This window comes from Choloepus didactylus, chromosome 20 (assembly GCF_015220235.1).
Source record: "Choloepus didactylus isolate mChoDid1 chromosome 20, mChoDid1.pri, whole genome shotgun sequence".
Lineage (NCBI taxonomy): Eukaryota > Metazoa > Chordata > Mammalia > Pilosa > Megalonychidae > Choloepus > Choloepus didactylus.
In genome coordinates, this window is record NC_051326.1 from 64,232,392 (window position 1) to 64,252,375 (window position 19,984).

The 19,984-nt window shown below is 38.5% G+C and overlaps 1 pseudogene; it reads right to left on the reverse strand.

Moving 5' to 3' along the window:
• Nucleotides 1-16,069: 16,069 nt before the first annotated feature.
• Nucleotides 16,070-18,380, reverse strand: LOC119516670 (annotated as a pseudogene).
• Nucleotides 18,381-19,984: the final 1,604 nt, after the last annotated feature.

The window sequence follows — 19,984 nt, forward strand, 5'->3', positions numbered from 1 at the left end:
GAGAAAGAGGTTTGGAGCACAATATTGGGAGATGGTAGCACAATAATGTGAGTACATTGAAAAAAGATGACTGTGAGTATGGTTGAAAGAGAAAGGTTCAGGGCATGTAGGACACCAGAAGGAAAGACAGAAGATAAAGACTGGGACTGTGTGTAGTGAAACCTAGAGCCATCAATGATTGGGATAAAATGTACAAATATGTTTTTGTAGAAGGGAGAACAAATGAATGCCAACTTTGCAAGGTGTTAAAAAGGGGTAGTATTGGTGGAAAAATACAATCAATGCAAACTAGAATCTATAGTTAACAGTAACTTAGCATATGCTTTCTTTAGTTACAACAGAGGCAATACACCAGATCTAAATGCATATAAGAGGGAGACATAAGGGAGGGGTATGGGATTCTTGGCATTAGTGTTGTTGTCTGATGTTTTTATTGTATTTTATTTTAATTTTACCTTTTATTTTGTGGCTTTTTAGTTGCCATTTGTTTTCTTTTTTTCATTTTCCTTTTGTCTTTTTTACTTTTTCCACCTCCTCCTTCTTTGTTGCTGTATTTTCTTGCTTTTCCTTTTCCTTTTATCCTTTTTCTTTTGTTTCAAATTTTTTGAGTAATGAATAAATGAAGTGTTAATTATGGTGATCAATGCACAGCGATATGATGATACTGTAAACAACAGATTGTACACTGTGGATAACTGTATGGTATTTGAATATATCACTATAAAATTGCAGAGAAAAAAATAAACAGAGGGACACAAGTGCTGGAGAGAACTTTGAGAGAGAGATGTATGTATTCACTGTTAGTGGGGAAGTAGAATGGTGTACCCTATCTGAAGGACAGTGTGTTGGTTCCAAAAGAAGCTAGATATGTGGGTGATACCAGGGCCTACAACCCCTCTATGGGGTATATACTTGGAAGATCTGAGATTAGGGGCATGAATGGACATTTGCATGCTGGTGTTCATGGTGGCAATATTCACAATTTGCAATGGACAGAGGTCATCTAAGGGTACATTGACTGATGAACAGAATGGTGAACTGTGGTGTATGCATACAATAGTATACTGAGCGGTTACAAGAAGGAATGAAGCTGTGAGACATCCAACTAGGTGAATGGATCTTAAGTACAACATTTTGAGTGAAGCACACCAGGTACAAGAGGACAAATATTATAATGCCTCACTAAAATATACTGATGATAATGTGTAAACTCTGAGAACTCAATCTTAGGGCACAGCTTATCAGGGGAATGCTTATTGTAATGGTCCCTAGATTGTAAGCTCTTACAGAAGCCACATCTATTCCTGAGTTGTAATGGTTACCTCTAAATCCTGAGATGCTGAGCTCCTTGTGTATGACCTAGTTGGTCTCTGGAACTTTGGGTATCTGTGTGACATCTGAGACTTGAAGCTAGAGCTTGGCAGCTATGAATGTCAGTATTACCTCATACAGCAACTGTTGAAATAACTGAAATAGAGTTCAGATTTCAATTAGAGTTATGAACAAAGCAGATGCAGTTAGGACTAAGGCAAATAAGGCCCAAGGGTAAGGGACAATATGACTAGGTTTTAAAAGTACAACTTTTGTGTGAGTGCAAGGGGGGAGATGTTTATTTGGTGCAGAATCTACATTTTCTGTAGCACACTAGATAAGTTAACCTGTATGATCTGTGATCTCTTTATTTTAACACCATATGTGTATGGAGTGTGAAAGGGAAGTGGGATTTATGAGTTTGTACAGGTTGGAGTGAAATCCCAGTATCCCAGAGTAATAAGGGCAGAGAGTAAAAGTGTATTTGCAAAGCCCCCTGAAGAACTGGGGAGAAATGAGGAAATGTTGGACTTCTCCACTTGGGTTATTGCTGATTTTACTGCAAACACTGGAGACTCCCAATTTAGTGGGCTAAACCCCTGATCTGGGGGCTTTTCCTTGTGTGCCTGGTTGTTGCAGGGGAAAGGCTAAGCCTATTTATGGTTGTGCCTGGGACTCCCACCACCCCCCCCCCCCGAGAGCCTCTTTGTTGCTCAGATGTGGCCCCCTCCTTCTCTAGGCCCACTTGGTGGGTGAGATCACTGCCCTCCTCCCTATGTTGGACATAACATCCAGGGGTATAAATCCCCCTGGCAACATGGGAAATGACTACTGGGTTTGAGCCTGGACCCAGCACTGTGGGATTGAGAGGATCTTCTTGACCAAAAAGGGGAAGAGAGATGAAACAAAATAAGGTTCCAGTGGCTGGGAGATTGCATACGGAGTCAAAAGGCCACTCTGGAGGGTATTTTTATGCACTATATAGTTATCATCTTTTAGATTTTAGTGTGTTGGAATGGCTAGAGGGAAATTCCCACAGCTGTGGAACTGCAACTCCATGACCTTGATTCTTGAAGACAATTATATAACTTTGTAGCTTGCATAGTGTGACTGTGTGATTGTGAAAGCCTTGTGGCTCACATTCCTGTTATCCAGTGTATGGACAGTTGAGTGGGAAAATGGGGTCAAAAATTAGATGAAGAATAGGGTGGAATGGAGGAAATGGAAAGATCTAGGTGTTCTTTTTTGCTTTTGTTTTTATTTTGGTGATAAGGAAAAGATTCAAAATTGATTCTGGTGATGAACATGCAAATGTATGATGCAGCTGTGAATAATTGACTGTACACTGTGGATTTTGGTAGGGTATGTGAATATATCTCAATAAAACTGTATTAAGAAAGTAAATGAACAATGCGGGGAAGGAGGGAAATGGGATGGTTTGGATATTCTTTTTATTTTAATTTTAATTTTTTTGGAGTAATGAAAATGTTCAAAGATTGTGGTGATGAATGAACAATATGATGATATTGTGAACAATTTATTTTACACTTTGAATGATTCTATATTATGTGAATATATCTCAATAAAATTGCATTTAAAAATTCTCAAGGAGATAAAGGAATATACAGACAATTTGAGAATATAATAAAGAGATAGAAATTTTAAAATGAATCACACAGCACTACTGAAGTTGAAGACCACAATAACTGGAATGAAAATAACCAGGGGAGTTTCAACAGAATATTGGAGCTGGCAGAAGAAAGAGTCAGTGAACTCAAAGACAAGACAATTGAAATGAGTCAGCCTGAGGAGCAGAAAGAAAAAGAATTATAACAAGAGAAAATAAACCCAGACACCTCTGGAACAGCATCAAGCACAACCAATATACACTTTATGGGAGTCCCAGAAGGAAAAGAAAGAGACAAAGTGTGAGAAGGAATAATCAAAGAAAAAAATGATATAGAACTTCCCAAACTTAGCAAAAGATATGAATATGAACATCCAAGAAGCCCATAGGACACCAAACACCATACATGTGAATAAAATTACATGGCATCTTATACTGATCACACTATCAAATGCAAAGGAAGAGGAAAAACTTCTCAAAACTGCAAAAGAATAATGACATGCTATGTACAAGGGCATGCCAACTAAATTGAGTGTCAATTTCTCATGAGAAACCATGGAAGCAACAAGACAGTGGGTTGAAATACTTAAAGTGTTGAAGAAAAACAACTGCCAACAAAAAATTTCATATCTGGTGAGAATTTCTTTCAAAAATAAGGGTGAGATTAAAACCATTCCAGGTAGAAGTAAATACCTGAAACTATTGAACTCCAACCCAGTAGCCTGATTCTTGAAGATGACTGTATAAAAGGGGTGACAGTGTGATTGTGAAAACCTTGTGGATTGCACTCCCTTTATCCAGTGTATGGATGGATGAGTAGAAAAATGGGGAGAAAAACTAAATGAAAAATAGGGTGGGATGGGGGGGATGATTTGGATGTTGTTTTTTAGTTTTATTTTTTATTCTTATTCTGATTCTGTTATAAGGAAAATGTTCAAAAAATGGATTGGGGTGATGAATGCACAACTATGTGACGGTACTGTGCACAGTTGATTGTACACCATGGATAACTGTATGGTATGTGGATACATCTCAATAAAACTGAATTAAAAATTAGAAAAATAAAAAATTCAAAAAAATTCCAAGATTTAAAAACAAACAAAAGAAAAAACAGCTGAGGGAATTCATCAACACTAGACCTTGTCTACAAGCAATGCCGATAGAGTTCTTCAGACTGGAGTGAAAGGACACTAGAAAGTGGTACAAAGAGGCATAAACAAATGAAGACTTCTGTTAAAGGTAACAATTTAGGTAGTAATAAATGTCAAGATGATGGTGTATTTTTGGTATATAACTCCACTTCCTACTTCCTATAAGTGCTAAAGTGCAAACGCATAAAATGTAATGTTCAATCTATGGTTTTGGACATAAAATGTACAATGATATAATTGGTAACAAATAAAAAAAGCATGTGGGGGGAGGAGGTGTATAGGAAAACTATATGTGTATGCTATGGAAATCAAGTTGATATCAAACAAAATAAGATAGTTATATATTAAGATCTTAAATTTAACCCCAGTGTAACCACAAGGACAATCTATGAAAAATACATCCAAATGAAAACAGAAGGCTTTCAATATTGCATACAAAAAAATCAAATAAGTATAAAAGTAGGCATTAATGGAAAAAATGAGGGACAAAAATGTTAAATGCTAAATAGTAAAATGACAGAAGAAATTCTAGCATTTTCAATAGTGACATTAAATTTTAATGGATTGGCATTACAGATACAAAATCATGACCCAACTAGGTCCTCTCAACAGGAGACTAACCTTAAATTCAAAGATGCAAGTAGGTTGAAAGTGAAAGGGTGGATATAAAAGAGAAGACAGTAGCTATCCCAACTTCAGAGAAAATAGACTTTAAGTAAAAAAAAAATGTCCTGATGGACAAAGAAAGTCATATGTAGATACATGGAGGCTTCCCTGGCTTAGCAAGTTATTTAGGAAGGTCTCCTCTGAAAAGGCTAAAAGAAGGCCAAGGTAGTGTGTGCCTGAAGGCAGGCAATTAAGATAAGGAATGATGCTGGTTTCTCTCTGTGCCACAGCTTCCCACCCAGTCCTGAAGAGATTGTGCCCAAAGAGTAAAAATATACTTGTTGTCATGGCCTTGGGACTAGAGAAAAAATGCAGTTCCCCTGAGAACCTGTAAATAGTTACATAGAAGAAAACTGTGTATGCTATATAAACTTGCTGCTGGTAATAGAATAAAACTTCTTCTTCAATGAACATAGAGATTTGGCTTCCTTCTTTCACAATTGGTGCCCCGTGTGAGGCACCTCAATCCTGACCATGACATTTGGACACTGCGCAGTAAGTACAAGCAACTTTGTTTCATGGTGGTTCAGTAATTTCATCTGCTCAACATTATGGGTCAGTCTCTCACTGTTCCCCAGCACCAGTATGTGTTAACCTCACAATGGCTGCTGCAGGCAAGTGGAGCTTCTGTCTCTGAGGACACTCTGCATTCTTTGTTAAATGATGTTGTTCAGCATAACCCTTGGTTTTCTGATGGAGGTACATTAGACCATGATGTTTGGGAGCACATTGGGTGTAATTTGAAGTGGGATTTTGAAAAGGGGCAGAAAGTCTCCTCTAAAACCTTTACTACATGGGCTCTTGTCTGCACTTCCCTGGCCCCTCTTCATATTGTTGAAACTAAAATACCCAGGGAAAGCACTACTGATGCCTCTACTAGTAGTCCTCCACCTCCCAAACTGTCAGCTCCTCTACCACCAGCTGATAAAGGCAGTGGACAGGGATATGCTTGTGTTTCCACCTCAGCAGGTCCCCAGTGGGTCCCCCCCATGAAATGCATCAAACCATGGCATGGTGTGGATGGAGCCTAATGTGGGGAGTCCTAAAGAAAACCACTCAAAAAGCTAAGATGGGGAAGCTAAGATGGTGGCTAGGTGAGACAGGGCAAAAAAACCACCTCTGTGAAAAATACTAGATAAAAGCTAGAAAGTGACTCAGAACACCAGTTCCAGTGATGCAGCAGCCGGACAAGGTCTGCTAAATCCACAGGGAGTGTGCATTTGGTGAAACCAGGAGTCTGCAATTCTGAAATGAGTGAGTAAGCCAGCTGAAAGTTCTGTGGTCATGCTGTGGTGTGGGGAAACCATGGGTTGGCATTTGGAGATGGACTAGTTCTTTAAAAAAAAAGCTGGGAGTGGCTGCAGATACGGCAGTGAGAAACATGCAGTGAAGCACAGCAGGAGTGGGCTGTAGCCAATGCCTCAGTGTCTGGCATGGAGGATAGGCCTCCCCATATCTGCTGCTGATTGTCTCAAGGACAGTGGGACAGAAGGGAGCCAAAAAGACAAAGAAACTGCACCCCTTGCAGACATCTCCCTGGTGGCCTGGGTATGCTCCCATCCAGGGCCAGACCCACAGTCCAGAGCCATGCCAAGAAACCCAGTGAGACAGGGAGTCTTTCCTTCAGCACCACACACACACCACATTATTGGCTGTGGATGCCTTTAGTGTACCCGCATCTAATTGTCCGGCAGCTGGGAAGGCAGAGCTGTGCGAAAAGGGGGAAATTAACATGCCCCATTCAACCATATTTAAAGTGGGCTGGGGGCACCCCTGCATGGCCTGGTGACCCAGGGCTTCCCTGGAGGCCAGCACACTCTTGTGATGTGGTGCAGCCTTCCCTCAGCAGAGGTCCTGGAAGAGCACAGTAGGGATAGTGGGCCTGGTTGGGGAGCCCAGGGACCCTACACCAATGCTGGGGACTTGTGGGTCGGTGGCAAAGATGATCTGTGGCAAGACTGAAGTGAGGGCTTTGACTCTTCTAACAGCTTTATATCTCTGGGAGCACCACAGAGGTTTGATTATTAAAGCTGCCCTGCCTCCCTAACCACCCAGACAAATGCCCCACATTCAAGGGTGGACAGCACCAACAACACACCCAAATTTAGTGCACCAATTGAACCCCACAAGAATCAGATCCCCACACACCACAAAGAAAGAGTCAGGGAGAACTGACTTGAGGGGCTAGGTGACTTGCAGACGCCATCTGCTGGCTAGTTACAGAAAGTCTGGACATTGGTATTCTTTTATATCCAGAAAGAACCCTATCAAGTAAAGCAAATGCCTAGAGGCCAAAAACAACAGAAAATCTTAAAGCATATGATAAAACCAGATGATATGGAGAACCCAATCCCAACCACCGAAGTCGAAAGATCAGAAGAGACACAGCACTTGGTGCAATTAATCAAAGACATAAAATCACACAATGAGAGCATGGCACAGGACATAAAGGACATGAAGAAGAGCATGGCACAGGATATAAAGGACATAAAGAAGACTCTAGAAGAGCATAAAGAAGAAATTGCAAGAGTAAATAAAAAAATAGAAGATCTTATGGAAATAAAAGAAACTTTTGGCCAAATTAAAAAGGCTTTGGATACTCATAATACAAGATTAGAGGAAGTTGAACAATGATTCAGCATCCTCGATGAACACAGAACAGAAAATGAAAGAACAAAAGAAAGAATGCGGAAAAAATTGAAAAAATCAAAATGAATCTCAGGGATACGATAGATAAAATAAAATGTTCAAACTTAAGACTCATTGGTGTCCCAGAAGGGGAAGAGAAGGGTAAAGGTCTAGAAAGAGTATTCAAAGAAATTCTTGGGGAAAACTTCCCAAACCTTCTACACAATATAAATACACAAAGCATAAATGCCCAGTGAACTCCAAATAGAATAAATCCAAATAAACCCACTCCAAGACATATTCTGATCAGACTCTCAAATACTGAAGAGAAGGAGCAAGTTCTGAAAGCACAAGAGAAAAGCAATTCACCACATACAAAGGAAACAACATAAGACTAAGTAGTGACTACTCAGTGGCCACCGTGGAGGTGAGAAGGCAGTGGCATGACATATTTAAAATTCTGAGAGAGAAAAATTTCCAACCAAGAACACTTTATCCAGCAAAACTCTCCTTCAAATTTGAGGGAGAGCTTAAATTTTTCACAGACAAACAAATGCTGAGAGATTTTGCTAATAAAAGACCTGCCCTACTTCAGATACTAAAGGTAGTCCTAACAACAGAGAAACAAAGAAAGGAGAGACAGATATAGAGAATTTTAACAGACATATATAGAATATTACATCCCAAATCACCAGGACACACATTTTTCTACAGTGACCACAGATCTTTCTCCAGAATAGATCATATGCTGGGACATAAAACAAGCCTCAATAAATTTAAAAAAAAAAAAAACAAAATATATTCAAAGCACATTCTCTGACCACAATGGATTACAAATAGAAGTCAATACTTTTTATTTGTAACTGCACTATTTACTTCCTACAAGATATAAAATACATAAACTCTAATGACAAATCAGTGGCTTTGGACTTAATGTAAAATACGTAATTTTTGACAAGAACTATATAAAGGTGGGGAAATGGAGGAGTAGAGGAACACAGTATACTGTGTCCTATTGAAGTTGAGTTGGTATCAAAGAAAAACAAGATTGTTACAGATTTAAGAGGTTAAATTTGAGCCCCACAGTAAACAAAGAAATTATCAGAGAATATGACCATAGAGATGAAAAGTAGAGTATGGGTTATGAGAAGTTGGGGAAGGGGAAATGGGGAGTTAAGAAATGAGTGTAGGGTTGCTGTTTGGGGTGAACGGAAATTTCTAGTAATGGATGGTGGGAAGGTGATAGGATTGCAACATTTGAAATGTGATTAATACCACTATTGGAATGCTAGGGAGGGGTTGGAATGGGAAGATTTAAGCCATATATATGTTTCCACAATTGAAAAAGAAAAGAAAATGACAGTCTAAATAGGCAATGACAATTAAATGCCAAGGATGATCCTGGATGGGATCTGAGGATGGAGGAGAGGAGACTCAAAAGGACACAGTGGGGACATAAGAAAAAAAGGAAACATAGAATATAAGCTTTGTATCAATGTTGAATTTCTTGAACTTCTTAGCTGCACTTAATGGGATTGCATAAAAGAATTTTCTTGTTCATAAGAATTGTATATGTGAATTATACTGTTTGTTCAAGGATGTGTGCAACTTGCTCTCATAGGTTCGGAAGACAGAACAATAGATGATGGATAATAGGGAGGGAGGGAGAGAAAGAAAGAAATGGTGGTGTGACAGGATGTTAAAGTTGGTGGATCGGGGTATTGGGGGAGGGGGTTGGGGTATGCTGGAGTTCTGTGTTTGGGTTTTGTATTGTTTTTGCAACTGTTCCTGTAAGTTTGAATTTATTTGAAAATAAAATATAAAAAAAAAGCTAAGGCAGTGATCTGACAAACTGGCATCCCCATGACTCTGGAAATACTTTCTGGAAATGGTGTCTACTATCCATTGCCAGAGTGCAGTAACCTTCATCTTCCTTTCCTTGTTCTCCTTTCTATCCCAGTGTGTCTCTGCTCACTTGTATTGGGTGCAAATTTTAGACTCCCCTCTGTTCTGCCCAGTAACCTGGGCAGACTCCCCCTTCCCTGTTTCTAACAATGTCACCAGTTGGCTAGGTGGAGTTCATTTGCCACTTAGCAGCCCCTTAATTAATGGCAGTCTGTGGATATTAGCTAATGACAGCCTGTCTTTTGCCTCTTCCTTTTTGCCCCTTTGCTTATCCCTCACTAATGAATTTTGCATTAAACCCCACAATCGTGTTTCATTACACAATGCCTCACATGGGGCCCAAATTGTGGTTTTCTGTCCAGCAGTAACCATGGTGATGCAATGAATTACTCGAGACAAAATTCAAGAGAGGTGAGAGTGAGAAAAACTCAAGGGAGAGTATCCTCCCAAGCAGTTCTCATTTCAGTTTTTATTGAGATTTTCAGGGTAGGGAGACATGCTGGCACTCAAGGCTGTTTAGGGAGGCAGGGCGTTTTGACCATTAAGACACAAAGATCAACAGGCAAGTATACAACAGATAAGTCTGGACTTGGGAGTGGAATGGACTACATGCAAGAACATAGCATAGCAAAGCAAGACATTTTAGGTTATAATATTTTATCTACAGAATTTCCACAATTATACACTGATAAACTGGTCAATTCAACAAGACCTAACAGTTATATAGGCACCTAACAGCAGAACCCCAAATATATGAAGCAAATAATGACAGATTTGAAGGGAGAAATTGATGGTTCTACATTAATAGTATGAGACATTAATACACCATTTCAAAAATGGATATAACATCAAGTTAGAGGATCAATGAGGAAATACAGTACTTGAACAACACTCTAAACCAACTAGACCTAATAGACATAGGTAGTACACTTCACCCAACATCAACAGACTACACATTCTTCTTGAGTGTACATGGATCATTCTCCAAGATAGACTGTATATTAGGTCATAAAACAAGACTCAAAATTTTAAAAATTATTGAAATCATGAAAGTTATATTCTCTGAACACAACTGAAAAAGCCAGAAATCAGTAACAGAGGGAGAAATGGAAAATTAACAAATATGTGGAAATTAACTAATGTACTCTTAGACAAACAAATGGTTAAGGAGGAAATCACAAAGGGAATTAGGAGATATCTTGAAGCAAATGAAAATGAAAAAAATGTATACCAAAACTTATGGGAGGCAACAAGGCCAATGCTGGGAGGCAAATTTACAGCTCTAAATGCTTACATGAAAAAAAGAAAGACTTCAGATCAGAGACCTAACCTCAAAACAGGAAGAAGTAGAAAACAAAATGCAAACTAAACCCAAGCAAGACAAAGAAGGAAATAACAAAACTTAGAGCAAAGATAAATGAGATAGAGAATAACAACAAAAACAACAAAGAGCAAATAAAAAAATCAAAAGTTGGTGCTATGAAAAGATCAGTAAAACTGAGTAATCTTTAGCTAGACTGAAAAGAAAAAAGAGGACCCAGATAACTAAAGTCAGACATAAAAAAGGAGAAATTACTACCAATCCTGCTAAAATAAAAACTGTGTTTACTATGAACAACTGTATACCAACAAATTAGATAACATAAATGAAATGAACAAATTCCCAGAAAAACACAGACAACTTACACTGACTCAAGAAGAAACAGAGATCTTAAACCAATTACTAGTAAAGAAATTAATCAAAAGCCACCTAACAAAGAAAAGCCCAGGACCAGATGGCTTCAGATGGGAACTTTGCCAAACATTCTAAGAAGACTTAACTCCAATTCTACTGGAACTGACAGCTAACATCACACTCAATGGCAAAATACTGAAAGTATTTTAAATACTGAAAGTATTTAAGATCAGGAACAAGGCAAGGATGCCCAGTGTCACCACTGTTATTCAACACTGTATTGGAAGCTCTAGTCAGAGCACATAGGCCTGAAAAAGAAATAAATGCCACCAAACTTGTAAGGAAGAAATAAAACTAACCACATTTTCAGGTGGCATGATCCTACGTAGAGAAAAGTTCTTAGAGCTAATTAAATGAATTCATTAAAGTGGTGGTGTACGAGACCAATACCCAATATTCATTATTATTTCAATATACAAGCAATGAACAATTGTAATAAGAAATCAAGAAATGATTCCATTATAATACCAGCTAAAAGGATCAAATATTTTGAAATAAATCTAATCAAGGATGTAAAGGATTTGTATACACAAAACTGCAAAATACTACTAAAAGAAATCAAAGAAAACCTGAATAAATGGAAGGATGGACCATGTTCATAGATTGGAAGATTAAATACTGTTAAGATGTCAATCCAACTCAAAGCAACATGTAGATTAAACACAATTCCAGTACAAATTCCAACAACCATCCTTGCAGAAAAAGCATTGCTAATCATCAAATTTATATGGGTGGGTAAGTTGCACTATATAGCCAATGCTATCTGGAAAAGGAATGAAGTTGGAGGACTCACACTTCCTGATTTTAAAACTTATTACAAAGCCACAGTAATCAAAACAGCATGCTACTGGCACAAGTGCAGACAAATATACCAATGGCATCAAATTGAAAGTTCATAAATCAACCTTCTCATTTATGACCCACTGATTTTTGACAAGGGGCAAAGACCACTATATTGGGAAATAATAGTCTCTTCAATAAGTGGTGCTGGGAAAACTTCATCTCATTTTGAGGAAAAGAAGAAGAAGAATATGACAACAACGATGACAAAGGAGATGATGAAGAAGAAGACAAAGAAAATGAAGAAGACAAAGAAGACAATGAAGAAGACAAGGAAGAAGAAAAAGGAGGAGGAGGAGGAGGAGAAGGTGGTGGTGGAGAAGGAGGACCCCTGCCTCATGCCTTATACAAAAATCAACACAAAATGGATTAAAGACCTAAACAGAAGAGACAGAACTATCAAAGCCCTGGAGGAAAACCTACGAAATCATCCGAGGGACCTTGTATTAGGCAATGGTTTCTTTTGCACCCAAAGCATAAGCAAAAAAAACTGGATTAATGGGACCTCATCAAAATTAAACAGTTTTGAGCATCAAAGGACTTTATCATGAAAATAAAATGACAACCTACACAACGGAAGAAAATATTTGGAAACCACATATCTGAGTAAGGTCTAAAATCCAGAATGTATAAAGAAATTCTTCTAATTAACCACAAAAAGTCAAGCAATGAAGTTTTAGAAATGAGCAAAAGTCTTGAATAGATGTCTTTCCAAAGAAAGTAACCTAGTGGCCAGAAAGCACATGAGAAGATGCTCAACATCATTAACCATCAGGGAAATGCAAATCAAATCCCAATGAGATACCATTTCATACCCATTAGAATAGCTGCTATAAAATAAAAACAGAAAATGCAAGTGTTGGAGAGGATGTGGAGAAAGAGGAGCACTCATTCATTGCTGTGGCAATTTAAAATCACCCAGCTGCTGAGAAAGACTGTTTGGCATTTCCTCAGAAAGTTAGATTTAGAATTACCATTTGACTTGTCAATACCACTTCTAGGTTTATACTGGAAACAGTGCTGAAAGCAGGGATTCCATCACATATTTGCACACCGACACATATTTGATGTTCATAGCAGCATTGTTCACAATTGCCAAAAAGATGGATGCAACCCAAGTGTGATGGTTGGGTTCATGTGTCAACTTGGCTAGGTGGCCTAGCTGTCTGGTCAAGCGGGCACTGGCCTGACGATTGCTGTGAGGATATTTGAGGCTGGTTAATAAACCAACAGGCTGGTTTGTCGGATCATCAGTCAATTGACTGCAGCTGACTGATGACTCAGCAAGGGGCATGCTTCCACATTGAGAGAATGCAATTGGCTGGATTTGGTCCGAGCGATCAGCCGGTTTGTAGGATCATCAGTCAATTGACTGCGGCTGACTGATGACTCATCAAGGGGCGTGCCTTCCACAATGAGAGAATGAAATTGGCTGGATTTGGTCCCGGTGATCAGTTGGAGGCTTATAAGCCAGACGGTTAGAGAACCTTCACTTCTTCTTCGGCTGCTCAGTGAAGCATTTTCTGGGGAGCTCGTCGAAGTTGCTGGTTCACTTCCTGAGGAGTTCGTCAAAGTTGTTGGTTCGTTTCCCGAGGAGTTCGTCGGACGTCTTCCTTGGAGTTGACAGCTTGTTGATGGCTCTGCAGAATTTGGACTCATGCGCTCCCGCAGTTGCGTGAGTCACTTTTACAATCTGATAATCAGAGACATCTCTCATTGATTCTGTTTCCAAGGAGAACCCTAACTAATACACCAAGTGTCCATCACCTGATGAATGGATAAACAAAACATGGTGTAAACATATAGTGGAATATTATTCTACTGTAAAAAGGATTGAATTTCTGGTATCTGTGACAACAAAGATGGACCTTAAAGACATCATGTTGTGTGAAATAAGCCAGAGATCAAAGGACAAATATTGATGATCTCATTGATTTGGAATAATTGGAACAAATTACCAGGGGATGAGGTAGATATAATGAATAGGAAGTTATAGCTTAAAATTTACAGGGTTCCTATTTAAAATAAAGGAAATGTTTTGGTAAAGAATGGTGATGATAGTAGCCCAACATTTCAAATGTAATTAACAGAAGCAAAAGGTATATCTGAATGTGGTTAAAAGAGGAAAGGTCAGGTTGTATATATGTTAACAGAATAAAAATTTTAAAAATGGAACTGCACTATACAAACGGTGAAGCCTAAGATAAACCATGATCTATAGTTAACAATACACATTAAAATGTGCTTTCAACTATAGTAACATGTTCCACACCAATGCAAGGTAGTAATAATAGGGTGGTTTCTGGGAATCCTGTATTTAACACATGATTGTTCTGTAAACCTACAACTTCTCTAATAAAGGAAACAAAAAAGAAGACTCATGAAAATGAACAGGATCTGGACAGTTGATATCTGGAATCTGTATTGAAATATTCCAGGAACAATATAAAGCATGAGAGCTTCCAGGAAATATCCATCAAGAGGGTGTGAATGTATAGGGGATTAATATCAGATCACAGAAGACCTGGGATGCCACACTAAGGAGCTGTGCATTTATACATTTCCAGTGGTGTTTGGGATTGAATCATGCCCTCCATAAAGACATGTTCAAGTCCTAATCCCCAGTCCTATGGATGTGAACTGTCAGTAGTATCTTTGAAGATGTTAAGTCTAAACTGAATCAGAGGAGACTTAGTCCAATATGACTGGAGGCCTTATACACAGAGGAAATTGGACATGATAATAGTAGATGGTAATGGAGGAGAGAGGAGTGAGATTGCCATGTGAAAAAGGCTTGCTGGCAAGCTGCTACCAGAACACTACAGGCTTCAGAGAAAGCCAGATCTTGCAATACTTTAATATTGGACTTCTAGCCTCTTAAACTCTGAGTCACTAAATACCTGTTGTTTAAGTCAATCAGGTTGTGATATTTATTATAAGAGCCCTGGCAAACTAAGACAAAAAGAGAGACATTGAAGACTTGACAAGGTCAGAATTATGTATTATGGGAGGATTAATTTGACAGCAGAATTCAGGATATATTTAACTCACCAGATCTTAGAAGAAGGACAAATTATTGGCTAAAGCCTTTATTGTGTTTACAGGCAAAGATATCTTGAATAATCCATTCATGGGAATAGGATAAAAGAAGAGGAGATATATGCATGAAAAATTAGATCTTCCCCCATTCACATGCCAATGCCTTGAGATCTTTTTACAGCCTCCACTCATGTTGTAATTGTTAAAATAGTGAGAAGTGTCTTTTCATAGTTTAAACTAATTCATCTTGATCAGATTCTCACATGCACTATGGGTCGTCCACATAAAATTGTAGCTGCACTGAGGGAAGAGTTAGTGTCAGAGAGATGAACAAAAACACACAGAAGGAGAAAAATGTGCAAAAATAATGTTCAGGGAAATGAAAATTAACACAAAAATTCAGGTTAAACATTTTAGTAGTTTTTAAGCTTTCTGTATCCAAACACCATTGAGGAGCCAAATGAAAAACTATGCAGAACAACCTTGGTATTCTCAAAACTAAGGTTAAAACCATTGTTGTAGAGTAGCTATTCTGAGGTTCTGGTAAGTATCGATTAGGCAGTTTCTCAGTTATAATATATACTAATAATTTATATTACTCAGAAAATATATGTCTATAGCATTACTTACATTATCTGTTGTTAGAGCAGCACATGGGTGGAATGATCAAAATAAATGTCATCCTGAGTCACTGAATATATCTGCTTCTCTAGATCATTGTATCTCTCTCCATAGAGAACTAAAAATGAAGAGCAAATATTTTCAAATCAATGGATATGTAAGATCAGGAATAAATTTCAAGTAAACGACAAAAATTCATATGAATATATCAAACATACCAAGTCTGATTTTATATGATCACTTCATTTACAGGTAGTCTTCGTGAATTTTGGCATGAGAGCCAACATTCCTTTCAGAAACATTACTTTTTTTTTTAAATGGAAAGTATATCAATTTTACTTTATTAGCCTAATTTAGGAATGGGAGGAGAATGGGGTTGAGGTCAGGTGTGAAGGAAGAGGGTTATAACTTCTGATGATAAAGATCCCTTCAAAATTCTGGTGCAGTCCTCCATCACTGCAACCTAATTTTCAGTCAGTAAAGTTGAAATCCAAAATACTGAAAGCAGATTCATGTTCTCCATTTCTGTGTCCAGTGACTCTTCAGTTACAGTGTGATGAGATCTACCAGGTTGCCTTTAGGAGGGGTCATGCTGTCAGGAAAGAAATTTACTAAGGTGTCAAAGAGCTGAGTTCTTTGAGCATAGGTGTGATCCACATCTGAAAAGCCTAGAGCTGTAAAATCTGAACCTGATTTGAACAGAGCTGAAGCTAGGAGCTGAAACTCTTTTGTTTCTTCTGGGTCTGAATGATCCACAGTTATATAAAGATCATTTTGTAAATATTTCAGAGCACTAAGGGGATCCATTTGGGTCTTTTCCTCAAACCTGTGTTTTCTTATGAGGTATTTGCAATGCCTCAGTAAGTAATCTTTTGAAGGTCTACATAACTTCAGTGACCAGAAGTCATCTAATCTCATCTTTGGAGAGCAGGATTTTCCTGGATTCCCACCAAATAAATAATCATCATATACAAGCTGATGGGCAAATCTTGGACATGGTTCTTCCTCCTAGAGACTTTTACTTGGATTATCCTTTGCAGCCTGATCATTCTTATAGACACAAGTCCAACTATTCCTCACAATGTCATAAATCCAGAATGAATTTCTGACATTATCTTCCCTCTTTTCCTTGTCTTTGCTGAGTCCAGATAAAATATGTATTTCATTCAGTTCTGGATCAATGGTTGCTCTCTGTGTGAATCCAGTCATTGGAACCATCCCAGAGTCTTTCTTGGTGCCATCTGATAATCATGTCTACATGATCAGAGTCCGCATAATAACTGAAGAAGTCATTCAAATAGGTCTTCGATCGCTGGACACCAAATACATATAAACAATGATTTTTTGAATGGAATAGCATGCAGTGTCCTATCTGAGACTGGATGTCCTCAGGCCCAGCATTACAGGAGTCTTCCCGAAGAAGTTTCCAGGACTGACATTGACAGCTGAAAGCAAATAATCTACTGAATTGTGGTTCACTGGCTCTGCTGTCATCTACGCTGCCATTACATGTCAAAATTCTACCACCAAAGGTGTAGATCATGTGTTTTTCTGAGTCCATACACATCTGATGATCAAACACCAATTTCAGTCCTCCATCCGCTGCAGTATCCTCACTTAGTAACAGCCATGTGTTTGTGTCAATGTCATAACAATAGAAGTCACTTTTCAGGGATTTGCTGTTCCTCACAGAGGAATCCAAATACCGCCCCAAAGTGTAGATCTGTCTTTGTTGAATGTCAATGCACATTTGATGACATGATCTGGCACTAGGACCATTCTCTTTCTCAGTGTCTCTAGAGATACATGTCCATTGGTTCTCCTTCACTCTGTATGCCCAGAAGTCGGCAAGATCTTGTGTTCCATCCCAGCCACCAAACAAACGGTCTCTGTTTGAACATCAATAACCATCTGATGGCCCCCTCTCATTCCTGGTCGGTTATCTTCTCCATCACCTTTGGTGCTTTTGGGAATGATTTGACTCCATCGTGGCTTATATTCCTGTTGACTGATATACTGATTGAATAAGCCATCATTTACAGCTTTTTCAATCAATTCTTCACAAGCATCAAAATCACTCTTCAATACCAGTTTGTCATGAAGATCTGTTAACATGGGATGTTCCAGGGCAATCCTGGTTTTCTTTTGCAGTGATTCAAAGGTTTCTGTGTAGTTGTGTTGTCGGAAGTGTTTTAGGCAAAGGCAAATGGCTTCCTGTTCATGGTACTTGCTGTACCAGTTGAGATAGGGTTGTACTACATCAGGATCATCAATGCCACTCAGCTCAAAATACCAGATGCTAAAATTAAAGCTGGGTCCCCAGGATAATAGTGGAATTATTTTAATGAATCAATAAGGAAACATGTGTTCATCAATTTTATGCTTCAAAGTAAATGTTTTCTTTATTATAATCATTCTTTAAGCCACTGGACAATAGCTCTGTCATATTTTCTTCATTCATTCAACCAAAGACTTTAAATTTCTTCAAATTGCAGACATGAGTTTTCTCATATTTCCCAAATATGATATTCTAGACTATAGCAGGCCTTTCAAGCTTCAGAATCAAGTACTGAGGAGGATAGTTGCTGTCTGAAGACCACCTTGAGGATTGGTCATTTGGTTTATCCACTAAAATGTTCCTGGCTCAGTATTCCTCAAAACTGTTAAGGTCATCAAAAACAAGTAAAGCCTGAAAAACTTTCACAACAAGCCTGAAGAGACATGACAACTAAATGTAATACAGTTTCCTGGATGGGATCTCAGGAAGGTAAGTGGAGGAGAAGGAGCTCCACTTGTGTAGCGCATAGGGCAGAAGCCGGCACTTGGGCGCCGCAGCAACAGCCCCACCAGCCACCATCTTGTTAGCACTGTAGCAGCCCCAGAAACATTACTTTTTTCCATCATATTATCTGCTTGTTTCCAGTACCATTTTATTGACTGTAGCCAACTATCAAAAATATATGTAAAAAATTGAATATTATTTAGGCAGAACATGAAAGTACTTACCATGAAATTAAATAAAGAAAATGTTGTGTGTCCAATAAATTGTACTTAAGGGAATAGAGTCTGAAGCCAGACCAACTGAGATTGAATCCCAGCCTCCTTACCTTCTCACTATGGCTCTTGGTTGAGTCACATTATTACCCACATTATCAAATGGAAAAAATTACAGTACCCAAATCAGTAGGTTTGTTGGAAATATAAATAAATTAATATATGCAAGGCACTTAGAATAGTACCTGGCATTTAAGAAGCATTACAGGAGACTTTGCACAATTGTTATTATTACTAGGTAAAAATCAAGTAATCAACCCCTGATTGGTGTTGATGTTGTCACAAACATTGGGACTGGCGGTTTGATGTGCCAAGCCCTTTATCGTGGGACTTGTCCCTATGAAGCTTGTTACTGCAAAGGAGAGGCTAAACTTGCATATAATTGTACCTAAGAGTCTCCCCCTGAGTACCGCTTTGTTGCTCAGATGTGGCCCTCTCTCTCTCTAACTAAGCCACCTCAGCAGGTGAACTCACTGCCCTCTCCCTATGTGGGACCCAACTCCCAGGGGTGTAAATCTCCCTGGCAATGCAGGATATGACTCCCGGGGATGAATCTGGACCCAGCATCACGGGATTGAGAATATTTTCTGGACCAAAAGGGGGATGCAAAACGAGGCAAAATAATTTCAGTGGCTGAGATATTTCAAATGGAGTCGAGAGGTCACTCTGGTGGACATTCTTATGCACTACATAGATAACACTTCTCAGGTTTTAATGTATTGGAATAGCTAGAAGTAAATACCTGAAACTACCAAACTTCAACCCAGTAGTCTGGACTCCTGAAGATGACTGAATAATAATGTAGATTACAAGGGGTGACAGTGTGATTGTGAAAAGCTTGTGGATCACACTCCCTTTATCTAGTGTATGATGGATGAGTAGAAAAATGGGGACAAAAACTAAATGACAAATAGGATGGGATGGGAGATGGTTTGGGTGTTCTTTTTTACTTTTACTTTTTATTCTTATTCTGATTCTTTCTGATGTAAGGAAACTGTTCAGAAATAGATTGTGGTGATGAATGCATAACTATATGATCATACTGTGAACAGTTGATTGTATACCATGGATGATTGTATGGTATGTGAATATATTTCAATAAAACTGAATTAAAAAAAATCAAGTCTGATGACAAAAAGCTCTGGGATTTCAACTAATAAGTCTTTGCTCTTTTTCTAATCATATTCTTCAAAATGGGGCAAAATAAAAAATATCTCAGGGCCCATGGATATGCATTTATGATGTTTTACTTTTACTTCTTGTTGAGAGAGAAAGAAAAAACAACATAAACCTATCACTTCTGGTGAACATTTTTTTTTTTTTTGAGGTATAGGGACAAATTTCCTATTCAAAGTGTGGATCTGGTCAGGGGAGTTCTCAATTTTTCCTTACAGAGGAGGGTGTCTT